The following is a 13,855-nucleotide window of genomic DNA, read 5'->3' on the forward strand; positions in this document are numbered from 1 at the left end:
AGCACACGTAGAATACTGTTGGATGAAACTCATCACTGAGTCTTCTGGATCCGTTCCAAATGTAGGTGCATCCTTGATCCACAGCAACATATGTATATGAGGAGCACCTCTTGCTTGGTACTCCTTTCTCCAGAAGAAATCCAACACCTCTCCAAGAGGTGGATTCTTCTTATTCATGATGAAAGACATCATAGCTTCAAATCTATGATTGAAGTACCTACATACATTGACTGGATCCAAAGAGCACAGTTCTCCGGGTGTCTTGAATTCGATGTTTTCTACGTTAGCATTTGCCTCTCGTAGAAATTCAAGTAAGTCTTCCCAGCCATACTCGGCACAGCTCAGAGTGAGGAACCATGTGGGAGTTCCTAAGTTCCTCAGCATACATTTTAAATCACCATGACGACGGTACCAGTACTTATTAGTACCACGCTGACACGCCATGAGATTAATCAGGTGAGAATCCAAAATACTGTCTTGGACATTGACTTTATCCATAAAGTCACTTGCCGAGATGTTTTGCATGTGTATACCACTTTTCAAGATGTGGTTCACTGCATATGACAGTCCAGACAGATCGCTTTCAAACAGGAGATGAAACAAATAAGGAATGCATTGTCGAAACCTAGCATCTCCTGCATACAATCGCAAAGTCCGGTATTCAGAAACAGGAATTTGATGAGGTCGCTCATCATATCTTCCTCCCTGACCTGTTGGAAAAAGCTGTGGGAAACACCGAGCTTCCAAACTTTCCTCACAAACACTAATGGGACTCCCTTTGGCTTGTTTCATTTGAAACAACTCAATAGCATTCCCCATGACTTCCTTGGAATGCAAAGGATGAACACTATAATGTTCATATATTTCTTCACTAGTAGAGGGTTCTACTTTCTCAATTTGACCAGCACACAAATCACTATCCTCTTCCTCACTTACTTCCTCTTCTGCAACATATACATTCTTATAGTATTTATTATTTTTTTTCAAATACAATGTTGCCTTTTTAACTTTCCTAACATCCACTAAATCTTGCCATATTTTCTTATTCTTTGTCGGAACCCCATTAACTAAGATAACCAGAGGTTCCTCTTCCACTTTTTCTACTCCAATTGTGTTAATGTTTTTCTTCAAATCTAGAGGAAAATAAACAACTCTTCCCTTTAATCCTCTCTGTAAATCTGATGGAGGCAATTTCCCTGTCTTTGGCTCCATTCTTACAATAGCCTGAAAGGGATGGATACTTTGAATCAAAATAGATTCATAAGTATTTAAATCCTTCAATTCAGAAGGAATCTCAACCAATTCCAGATTATTATGAACTGCTCTAGCAGGCATCTGGTTTTGATTTAATTTATTACAACAATAAGTACTCACACGTTGATCCAATCCCAAATCAAAACAATTTTCTACCATCAAGTATGTTGCGAAATCCTTCCATTCACTATTATTTTCCCTTTCACTTTTTGCATATAAATCCACTAACTTAATCTGATTCTTATAATAAGTGCGTCGACAACATACACAAGTGAAATTTGGCCTCTCACTTGATTTGACCTGAAACGTCGCAATTTCCCTCTGGAAATTATCTGTACTGGAAACCTGTACACTATCTTCCACATTACCCGCTTCTTCTTGGTCAATTTCAACATTCTCCTCTTTACTTCCAAAGTAACAAAACTCAATTTCTTTACATATATTCTTCACATCTATTTCAGAACCATGCAAAAGAGCAGCGCATAATTGTTTAAGCATAATTGCTGGACTCTTAGCATAATACAACATTCTAACTAATTTCCTCACTTTATTATGATGCACTGCTAGCATCCTGAAATGATGAAAAACACTCTGGCATACTCTCCTGGAAAGACAAGCCAGTGAATGACCATGCAAACCTGTCACTTCTCTCACTCTGCAAGGATCTAATTCTTGCAACAACTTCATTTTCTGCTTCAAACTTTTCTTATTAAATGACCGTACAAAATCACAAAGCAAATTGATGGAATCCTGTCGCACACTGCAAATACTACTACACTTCCAGGTGTACACAGGACCCTTAGGATGTCTTCCTAAAACCTCATTACCTAACACCTCTTCTGCCTCTGTTGTCACAAGTTTTTCTTTTTCAACTGGACAACCATCTTTCACTTCATAAGCTCGACCACTGGTGTCAACTGCATGCACCAAATCATTATCCTGGAAATAACTCTCCTCATTAAAAAATGCCTCACAGCTTGAACTATGCATCTATTCTCCAGAAAAAACTTCACAAAAATTACTACGATTAACTATTCTCTTCCATCTACTATTTCTTTTGAAATCATAAATTGCCTTGTTTAGCTTCCTAATTCTATTGATTATCAAAATAAATAACTTACGTTTAATTTCAAATGCCTGATCAATAACTTTCTCAACTTTCTGTTGACCTTTCTTAATATTTTTTAACAAATTGCCAATTATCCTGTTGCGAAACATTCGTTTACGAATGTCCCTAAACTGTTGTTTCCTTCTACTATCATGCACAGAGTTATCTCTTGCTCTAGCAGTAACATTTTTCATTGGCCTTTCCTTTCCGTTTGAATTGCTTCTCTTTTTCTGGACTGAAACATTTTCTGTAGTAATATTTTTTTTACTACAGATATTTCTTATGAATGTTTTTGTACTCTTACCCGGTGCTTTCTTGGTGACTTGACAAATCTTTTTGTTAGAGGACTGCTGCTTTTTTTCATTGACCTGCTGTCTTTGACGTTTTGCAGCCTTTCTCAGTCTTTCTTTGGTTGGCATGGTGAAATCTTGAAATGATCTGCAGTTGAATCTGTGGTAAAATTTATTAAAAAATGTTATTAACCACTATTACCCAACAGTAAATCAATAACAGTAATCAAAAACTTAAAACACTACTTGACATTTTTACATAGAAGATTTTTTTAGTCCTTGGCAAATTTAGAATACAGAAATAGCAGAAAAGAAATGGAATTTATATTCATTTTACCTGTGCTATTTTATATGTGAATCTGATCTAATTTTATGAGCATATTTTAATATTTAATTGAAGACACTACACATAACCTGTTTTTGAAGGTGTCTTTATTTTTAAATTAAACGGTTTACATTTTTACTTTTTATTTATTATACATTTTTAAAATAAATGTTTATAGTTCCATAGGCTCAAGCACGTCAGCTTCCCATCCTATCATATAATTCTGACAAATCTGCATCCTCATCACGTTCTTCTTCATCCTCAGGATTTAAATCATCCAAGGGATCAACATCCACTGATGTTTCAATTACGAGTTCAATGATGAGGTCGAAATCAACTGATTGCTGATTGTCGCTCATGTTGATGTTGTCTTTATCTTTAAAGAAAGATAACAACAATGAGATGTTGCAGAGTAAGAGACAAATCTCAGAGATTATAATAGTAAAATTGTTTAACAAGAGTAACATTTTGCAGCTATTATTTAGCCATGTCCAGCGATGCTGAGCAGGTGAAGCCTATGTCTAATTTTTCACTGAACAGGACTCATCTCTTCTTAACCTTGGATAAGCCTCACCGACTCTGTGTCCCCTGTACATACTTAAATGTAAAGGGGCAGATTTATGTTAACTGGCACATCCCCAGGCATGCACCAGTTAACGTGCACCGCTGCTCTGCCACCCATGGTGTGCCGCATTTACAATCAGATAGGAGAAAGCTGCGTCAAAACCCTGCGCCTGCTTGAAGCAGGCATAGGTCTTGACGCAACATTGTGGAGATGGGGCACCCCTGAGCGTTGCTGGAGCTGCATCGCACTTGCGATACAACTCCAGCAATGCGCCACCTTAACGGCACAGATGCGTCACGCATCTGTGCCATTTTTGCCCCATGCTGCGCCGCATTGTAAATGCAGCACACCATGGGTGGCGGAACAGCGGCACAGGATGACTGGCACATCCCTGGTGATGCGCCAGTCATCATAAATCTATCGCTAAGCTTCTTATCTTGTTAGAGATAAACTGCCATATGTATCATCAAAATATTTTGCATTTCCTAAATAGCGAATTTTAAGGAATAAATAGCGATTCTTTACCATTCCTAATTTGCGATGAGCAAATTGCTAATTGCAAATTACTCATTCATTTCCATGGGCCAGGAGGCCCATAGGAATGAAGGTGCAATTTGCGATTAGCAATTAGCTCATCGCAAATTAGGAATTTTTCCAAAGGTGCAGGGGTGTCTCAAGAACACCCTGCTGCACCCCTGAAAAAGAAATTTGGGGGCATATGGCGCACATACATGCCCTAAGGGCATGTATGGGCATTATATGGCACCTTTTGTTTTTTTGAAAAAAAGCTTTTTGAAAAGAATTCGCAAATTACCACCAACTAGAAGTTGGTGGTAATTTGCAAATCCTTAATGGCATTTTTTGCATATTTTTTGTTTGATACATTGCATTTAAGGAATCGCAAAATTTGCAAATCCTTAAGTGCAATCGCAAAATAAGGAATAGCAAATTTTGCTATTCCTTATTTTGCATCAAACTTGTTTGATACATACCATTTGTCTAATTAGCATTCGCAAAGGCCGAAATTCGCAGAATTTTGGCCTTTGCGAATGCTAATTAGCTTGATACATATGGCCCCAAGTGAGGCCTGTCTTGCAACATGGTGCATCTTTTGCATCACTGCTGCATCGGTTTCATGTGGCACGTTTTTTTTACACCATGACACATCTGCCTAAATGATTCAACTTGTAATTTTGTCGCCTCATAGCAAATCTTTTGCACCGCCGCATCAGAAAAGTGACCAAAGTGGTGCAAAAGAGGCATACACCTATCATAAATCTGTCGCTAAGCTTCTTATCTTGTTAGAGATAAACTGCCATATGTATCATCAAAATATTTTGCATTTCCTAAATAGCGAATTTTAAGGAATAAATAGCGATTCTTTACCATTCCTAATTTGCGATGAGCAAATTGCTAATTGCAAATTACTCATTCATTTCCATGGGCCAGGAGGCCCATAGGAATGAAGGTGCAATTTGCGATTAGCAATTAGCTCATCACAAATTGAGAATTTTTCCAAGGGTGCAGGGGTGTCTCAAGAACACCCTGCTGCACCCCTGAAAAAGAAATTTGGGGGCATATGGCGCACATACATGCCCTAAGGGCATGTATGGGCGTCATATGGCACCTTTTGTTTTTTGGAAAAAAAGCTTTTTGAAAAGAATTCGCAAATTACCAGCAACTAGAAGTTGGTGGTAATTTGCAAATCCTTAATGGCATTTTTTGCATATTTTTTGTTTGATACATTGCATTTAAGAAATCACAAAATTTGCAAATCCTTCAGTGCAATCGCAAAATAAGGAATAGCAAATTTTGCTATTCCTTATTTTGCATCAAACTTGTTTGATACATACCATTTGTCTAATTAGCATTCACAAAGGCCGAAATTCACAGAATTTCGGCCTTTGCAAATGCTAATTAGCTTGATACATATGGCCCCAAGTGAGGCCTGTCTTGCAACATGGTGCATCTTTTGCATCACTGCTGCATCAGTTTCATGTGGCACGGTGTTTTTTACACCATGACACATCTGCCTAAATGCATCAATTTGTAATTTTGTCGCCTCATAGCAAATCTTTTGCACCGCCGCTGCATCACAAAAGTGACGCACAGTGGCGCAAAAGAGGCATACACCTATCATAAATCTGTCCCTAGCATTTTAAATGATTAATTCAGGATGACGATAAGGTGTGGCCTATCCAGAGGTTTGTTTAAGGTGAGGCCTACTCAGGATTGCAGATGAAAGTTACGCTTGATGAAGAATACAGAGGAGATAATACATGTAAAGGTCTACCAATGAAGTAAGTATAAAGAAGCATACACCATTATGTCCTTGTCATAAATTTAAAAACCATTCCTTTTCCCCAAAAACGATTTTCAAATCATAATTTGAAAACACTGCACATGGGGAAATGACTTAAAATGTCCTTAAGACACATGAAAGCGTTTTTTGATTGCCTTTCCAGCATGGTTGGGTCACTTTTAACATGGCTATGTAACACACACATTCAAAATCTAAATTTGCCATGCACAGGTGGGAGCATATTTACAAGGAATTTGCTCCACAGGGAAAGGTCTTACATTAAAATGGGAAAAATAACATCAGAGACACTCAATTGCCTTATAAAGAAGCATACACCATTATGTCCTTGTCATAAATATTAAAACCATTCCTTTTCCCCCAAAACGATTTTCAAATCATAATTTGAAAACACTGCACATGGGGAAATGACTTAAAATGTCCTTAAGACACATAAAAGCGTTTTTGATTGCCTTTGCAGCATGTTTGTGTCACTTTTAACATGGCTATGTAACGCAAACATTCAAAATCTAAATTTGCCATGCACAGGTGGGAGCATATTTACAAGCAATTTGCTCCACAGGGAAAGGTCTTACATTAAAATGGGAAAAATAACATCAGAGACACTCAATTGCCTTATAAAGAAGCATACACCATTATGTCCTTGTCATAAACATTATAACCATTCCTTTTCCTCAAAAACGATTTTCAAGTCATAATTTGAAAACACTCCACAGCTCCTATGCACAAAAAAACCCTGTCAGTACTAATACTTCACATTTTCTCCAATTACAATTTCTCAAAGAAACAAAATCTATTTATAAAACACTTGAGACAAAGCAACATTTGAAAAACACAACTTTCTTCATAATTTTCTCCTTAAAGCACACTATTCTCTATCTAAATTAAAGAAATCTTTTCTCACCTTAGCAAATACTTTGAGTTTCAAAACAGTCTCAGAAACACACCAATTTGTCTTCAGCAGAGCAAAAGGTATGCACTCCAGAGTCTGCAGCTATCAAAAGCACAGAAATGCTGTAATTCTTCACACATATCTCTCATGTCACCCAATCAAAACTCTTCCCTCACTTTTTTTCAAATCAAAACCCTTCCCCCCTCTGCCCTTTCTGCCTTTTTTGCATAGCAACCACCTCTTGGAAGACCTCTGGTGTTTGCAAGTTCACACAACAATGTTGCAATTGAACTCTGAACTCTCAGTGCACCTCAAATCCAGTGCATTCTTTCATTTAATGATTTTTTCTTGACCACTCAAAATACATCTTTCAAAGAACTCATCCATGCACCCTAACTTTCTTTTTTCAGCAATCAAAATCCACCAATCACTGTTACTGCTTCATTAACACAGAAACTCCACAGTTTTTTTCATTTTAAACTCTTATTTTTTCAACTGCCATTTCATTGCCACACTTCATCTGACTGCAGGAGAACCTTCTCTCACCATGTTTTCTGTCTGGATTGTTGGACATAGTTACATCTATTGGGCTCAGAGGTATGCTGAGAACAGGAATTTACCTAACCTCAATTTACAAGATGTGGAAATTAAGTGGTTTGGCCACAGAGGATTAAAATGTCACCAATTGATACCATTGGTGAAAACCTTTATGCATTTGCCAAAACCTGACCTGTTAATTGTGCACTGTGGAGGTAATGATTTGGGCACTTTGACTGGGGTAGTTCTGGAAATGCTTTTAAAGGACACCTTTGAGCAATTAATGGCACTTTTTCCTCAGACTGCCTTGGTATATTCAAATATATGCCAAAGACAGAAATGGAGGTGGTCAAACCAATTTTGTCCACAAATTGAGAAGTCGAGGAAGCATGTAAACAAATCTGTTTCAGCTTACATGAGAGACCATGGAATAGTAAGTACAACAATAACTTGCGTTACTACATGCAAGATATCTACAGAGGAGATGGAGTTCACTTCTCAGATGAGGGCAACAGAATTTTCATTCTGAATTTAAGACTGTGCATTGGTACCTACTTATAAGTACCTAAATGTACCATAAACCCAAAAGCTCTTCTCAGAGCTACCCTACATCTGATCACTCACAATTATTATTTTACTCTAACTTTTTTCACTAATTTTCAACAAAGTACGCTCCCTGGGGCGCTACCCGGTACGCGAACCGGGAGCTAACCTCGCTAAATTTTTTAAAAAATGGTTTTTTTTCGCACATATGGGCCTCCTCAGCCACCCTCAGAAGACCTAGGGGGTCAAGATAAGTCTACTGTGCCCCCTTCTACCCATTCTGAACATTATTTGCCCTCCATCTTGTATCTTAATTCGACCGAAACACAAAATGGTGGACTCCCGTAACGCTTAAGGTTCGCGTACCGGGGCGCTCGCCAGTTCGCGTACCGGGTCGCTCCCTGGGAAGCGCACCATCAAAAAAGGTGGGAAAGTAGTTTACAGAAAAGCGACTGGAGACACTTTCACCAAATATAGATTAGCTCATACTACATACCAATCCCTACCATTTTCACAAATTTGATTGAAATTCCATTTAACCATTTAGCCTGTACACCTCTCTAAATACCCTGAGGTAAATTACTTCACAAAACACATCTGAAGTGTTGGAATTGACAACCAATTAAAATGTTACTTTCATTTTCTACTTTTTTTACCTGACATTTGATTGTTTATGTACCTGAATATATATAAAGGAAGAGAGAGAAACACAGCCATTTTGACTACTACTTCCTGAACTACATTGCAAGATCATTTTCACTCACAACTTAAACTTGTTTTTAGAAGGTGAGATATTATTTTATAAATTTGAAAACATTTTCAGATAGTTATATACTATCCCTCTGTAAGAGTTAGACATTGAGAAAGGCTTCTTTATTATAATTATGGATTGATTTAGGTTTCTGTGGTATAATTATGAATTTACTTAGGCTTCTTCACAGGCACTTTTTAATAGTACTACTTCACGCCTGAAACCATACAGTGCCCATAGATTACTTCTCTGTTATAAACTCACAAGTACCTGTCTGAACTTAAACCCAACAGTGCCCTATCTCTACTGATATAATTATTTTTTATGCAAATTACAGCAATAAAATGGAAGGTGAGCAGAATATTTCCTTCGAAATTGTTCTGGAGAACAACACAGAAAAAGATATTGAGGACAATGATGACTCAGATTTCATGGATGAATCACGGGACCATGAATTAGTTCAATGTGTAGAATCTGTGGATCATTTACTTCATTATGATGACGGTCAAATGTGGGAAGTTATGTTCACTCAACAAGAGGACATATCTGACAGTCAAATGTTAGACATTCTATTAAATTTTGAAAAACAATCCGAAAAATAAAATTATATGTAATATTAAAAAATTATTTGAGTCTTTAATCATTTTTATATGTAATTCATAAACTAGTGAAATGTTAGAAATGTTATTAAATTTTGAAACACAATTACAATAATAAATAATTGCTTAAAAAATAAAAAAATAAAAAAATAATCAACAAAACCAATCAATTAACTTACAGTATTTGAAAAGTCTATCATTCTTTTTTCCTTATAGTACGCTGCCCAGAACGCTTCCCGGTTCGCGAACCAGGCGCTACCCACGCAAAAAAACAAAAAAAAAATGTTTTCTTTTTTTGCCCCGCGGGGCCCTTTTAAAGCCTCCACATTAAACCTAGGGGGTCAGGGAGGATCTACTATGCCCCCTTATGGTCATTTCTCCCTTTGTTTTGGCCTCCTCTTGTCTCTCAATCCTACCGAGAGACAAGATGGCGGCCGCTCCGGACTGTTTAGAATGTTGACAGACACCGGAGAGCCAATCAGCTTCGCTACGCGAAGTTCCGTTACGCGTAAAGTCCGCGAACCGGAGCGCTGCCTGGTCCGCTGTAACAGATATATATCTTTTTTTGAACGTTCATTTCTCAAAATCCACTGAAGCACATATATTGAGACCTAGCAAAGGCACATCGGGCTACCAGTCCCTACAATTTTGCCAAGTTTCGTGGAAATCCATTCAGCCGTTCGGGCTAAAAGTGAGGCCAACCGCCCTATGGAAAACTCAATGTTAAAAACACGTTGTGGGACCCCCCTTTTTTCTCGGCCCCCCCTTGACGAACCCCCCCCCAAATTTCCAGGGGCTGCTCAGAAACAAAATGTTCAATTTTCCAGAAAATTTCAGCCAATTCCGTCCACAAACGCCAAAGTTATTAGACATAGAATTTTCAAAAATCCCATAGGGAAAAAATCCTAACTATATATACCTACTGGCGACCGCCAGTAGGTAATATATATATATATATATATATATATATATATATATATATATATATATATATATATATATATATATATATATAGATATATATATATATATATATATATATATATATATATATATATATATACACTGAAAAAAGCATAGGTTTCAGATAAGTTATAGTTAGGAATTAGCATTTAAAAAAACCTTAGAAATTCACAAAAACCATAGGTTTCTGCGGTATTATAGTGAGCTGGACATTTCACTCGTATAAAACCATTGAAATTCCCCCGTTATAGTTAGTTGTACTAACTATAACTCACGCGCCCGCAATCCACTGCTGATGATGTCACATATTACAAAAAATTAGATTCATTGCATTTTGATGTATTGGTTACACATGAGGATAATTGATTTCTCCTCCTAAATGAAGTCTTATTAATAATTTGTTTCTAAATTAAATCATATCCCTTGAAGGCATCTTTACCCCTCTACATATTACAACAGTCATGACATGGTCAGTGACATCACTGATGACATCTCAAATGACATCACTGATGACATCATCCAGTGAAAGTGGTTTGGTTCGTTATTTAAATATCTAAATATATATATATATATTTGCATTTTTATTTAAGGACATTTTGACTTGAGGGAAACGCACCCACTGTGGTAGCAACGGCACGCACTACATCGCCCAGAATGCCATGAGGCCACGCCCATCGGTGTCTCACTAAATATATGGGATAGTGATTAAACTGTATGAATACCTGTATCACTCTATCTCTTGGTGTATAAACTACTACATAAGTTGGTTACTACCTATGTGAAAGTCTACATTAGTTATTAATTAGTTAAATGAGTATTTGTATGGGGGACCACTTACCTGCATTGCAACAGCAGGACAGAACGCGATAGCACTTTGCCGCCACCGCCGAGAGTCACCGGACTCACGAACTCGCGCTGCCGCCCCGGGACTACAATTCCCGGTAGGCTTAGCGGCGGCGCCCCGTGCAGACATCCAAGCAGCGCCAGTAGGCGCATTTAAACACCGCGCAGCCCGGCAGGGGCGAGGGACCACTTACCTGCATTGCCACAGCAGGACAGCACGCGATAGCACTTCGGCGATACTGCCGAGAGTCACCGGACGCACAGACTCGCGCCGCTGCCCCGGGACTACAATTCCCGGTAGGCTCAGCGGCGGCGCGCCCTGCAGACGTCCGAGCAGCGCCAGGAGGCGCATTTAAACACCGCACAGCCCCGCGTCGCGGGACGTGCACGGGCGGCGCCGGTAAAAGCCCGGGCCAAGGGCAGGCCCGTTTAAGCCCGTTCAAGACCGGACAAGGACGGGACCGCCCCCATGAACGGCTGGAGCATCACCACAAGGTTAGTGCCCTATGATAGATCCTAGGTGTGTCACATACCTTACGCAACTATACTAGATTGATACCCTGTTGTAAGTACTTATGGCTGCTATTCCGGAAGAGGGAACAGTTGGAGTGAAACCTACTGGGGGCTCACTCATGGGTACCCTAGATAATTTCCTTATTAGGGTATCATCAGCCCTGGCCAAAGACATAGAACTTACTGAGAAAAGGCTCTCCCTGGACATGAGGCCCCCTTGCAAGGGGGCCTCATTGGGCCCCCTTGCAAGGGCTAGGTCGCCAATAAGCCAGCAAGTTGACACCCAGGGGTCGCTCCCTCCGTCGGGTGTGAAGGCGAGAACCTTATCGCCCCAGCCAGTAATTATTTTGGACACATGTGAGATCTCTCCTAATGGGAGGGTCCTCGAGGGGGATGTAGATAGGGCCCCATCACCTAATATAAGAACTCGGTCAGCAAGTCAAGCTAAACAATGTTTGGCACAGCAGATTGGGGGAGTGCCAGCAAAAAGAAAGCGACCAGGGGCACAAAATTCGTGCTGGGGGTAGAAAAGCAAAAAGTGCAAAAAATTCTGCTACCAAAGAGGACTTGGTGACAATTTCATCAACTAGCTCTAAGCAGCTCGGAACACTTGGTAAAGATGGCCAAAATAGCCACACGGACTGTGCAGGGGAGGAAACACACCCAGACTTGGGTCCACTATTTTGGAAAAGACTGGTGGGCACCTTGAAGAAGATATGGCATCCAATTCACGATCGCCTGGACTCAATAGAAAATAGACTGGTGTGTCTTGTACTTTCTCTTGCACAAGCGCGAAAGCAGTCAGGACTAAGGAATAGTACCAAAAATGCTCGGCCAAAAACCCCATCTGTCCTTACAATAGCTAATCCTAGCATTGGTGTTGTGATGACCGGGGGATAAGGATAACCAGTCAAGCAAAGGAGGGCCCCCAGCTATCTCCCGGCCCCCTGCGCTGGCAGAGGGCGGGAGTATAGTACAATCTAATAGACCTCCCCAGGTTAAGAAGGTATCCGATGTTTTGCCCCCGACCGTCAACAAGGTAGGGGCTGGGTCATCGCTAGTGAACAATAGCATAGCTCAGGGAGCTGTGGGAAGGAGGGAAGCTAGACAGCATAACTTGCTCCCCTTGCCTACGGCATACAATGGCACCCCATTACCTTACATTGATCTTCCTCCCCAATCAGCCCCCTTTGTAGTAGTCTTGGTTGGGGTTCCACCAGTTGCTCAGGGGAAGCATGAATCTAATTTAGATCTGAAGCACAAGTGTATTTTTTGGCTTAATAACTCTCGCCCGTTGCCACTTAATATGCGTGCTGAGATACTAGGCGTTAGGAGAGTAAATTGGATAGGAAGAGGATGTAAGACTGTGGCAGGGGATTGTATCATCATCAATTTCAGAGACCAGAGATGTGTTAATCACATTTGTAACTGGCAATATAATGATCTTTCCTCTGGGATCCAGGTACTTCCGTTGGCCTATTTTTATGACCCTCCAGTTTCTTTTGAAAGGGATATTTTCCAGCAAGGCACCACACCAAATGATTGCCTATTGGGGAATGTGAGGGTGTTCAATAGATTCCAGGCTTTATCTGGGCTGGCGAATTGCGATTGACCTCATGTACAACTAAGGCCCGCCCCATGTAGTATACTAGGGAACCACAGGGAGGTGGTGGATCTGAACTCGGGGGTAGAGCCAGTGCCCGTTCAGGGCAGTAGCATAGTGGGGGAGGTTGATGTGGATCAAAATGTTACAACCACTGTAAATATTGAGCTGGATAATGAAGCCCGTTCACCGGAAAGGCGGACTTTGCCCGCCCGTCATCCTATCGTAAATCTGGACCGCCCGCCATAAGGGCGGGGGTGCCATTAGGATGTGCCCGCCACAGTGGCGGGCACATCCTGTATTTTCAGCATTGTGGCGGGCGGTGCTCTCTGCACCGCCCGCCACAATGCTGAAAATGCAATTTCACATTGTCATTTGCAAAGCGGCAGGCACCGCGCGGTGCCTGCCGCTTTGCAAATGACAATGAAGGGGGGTACCACAGGTACCCCCCATGTGCACCCCCCACCTGTACTTCACTCTGGGGGCCTGCAGGGGCCCCAAGAGTGAAGACCGCATGCCTTTCCGTGGCGGCAGCGCTGCCGCGGAAAGGCATCTAACACTGCCCATTGTAATATGGCTGGCGGTGTCTAATAGACACCGCCACCATATTAAACATTTTCCGCCCCGGCTGCAGGGCGACCAGGGCGGAAAAGTGGTGGGCGGTGTTTTGGTACACTGCGGTCCCCCCCAGCATTGTAATATGGCGGGGGGGAATTCAGGGAAGGATGTCGGGCGGATTGCCCCCGCCA

At 40.7% G+C, this 13,855-nt stretch overlaps 1 protein-coding gene across 1 annotated transcript in view; it reads right to left on the reverse strand.

Annotated features, from left to right (window-relative positions):
* NELL1 (neural EGFL like 1) overlaps positions 1 to 13,855 on the reverse strand; it is a 3,494,430-nt gene that overhangs the window by 790,260 nt on the left and 2,690,315 nt on the right. The gene's annotated exons all lie outside the window — the stretch shown is intronic.

The sequence above is a fragment of the Lissotriton helveticus genome, chromosome 3_2 (assembly GCF_964261635.1).
Source record: "Lissotriton helveticus chromosome 3_2, aLisHel1.1, whole genome shotgun sequence".
NCBI classification, from domain to species: domain Eukaryota; kingdom Metazoa; phylum Chordata; class Amphibia; order Caudata; family Salamandridae; genus Lissotriton; species Lissotriton helveticus.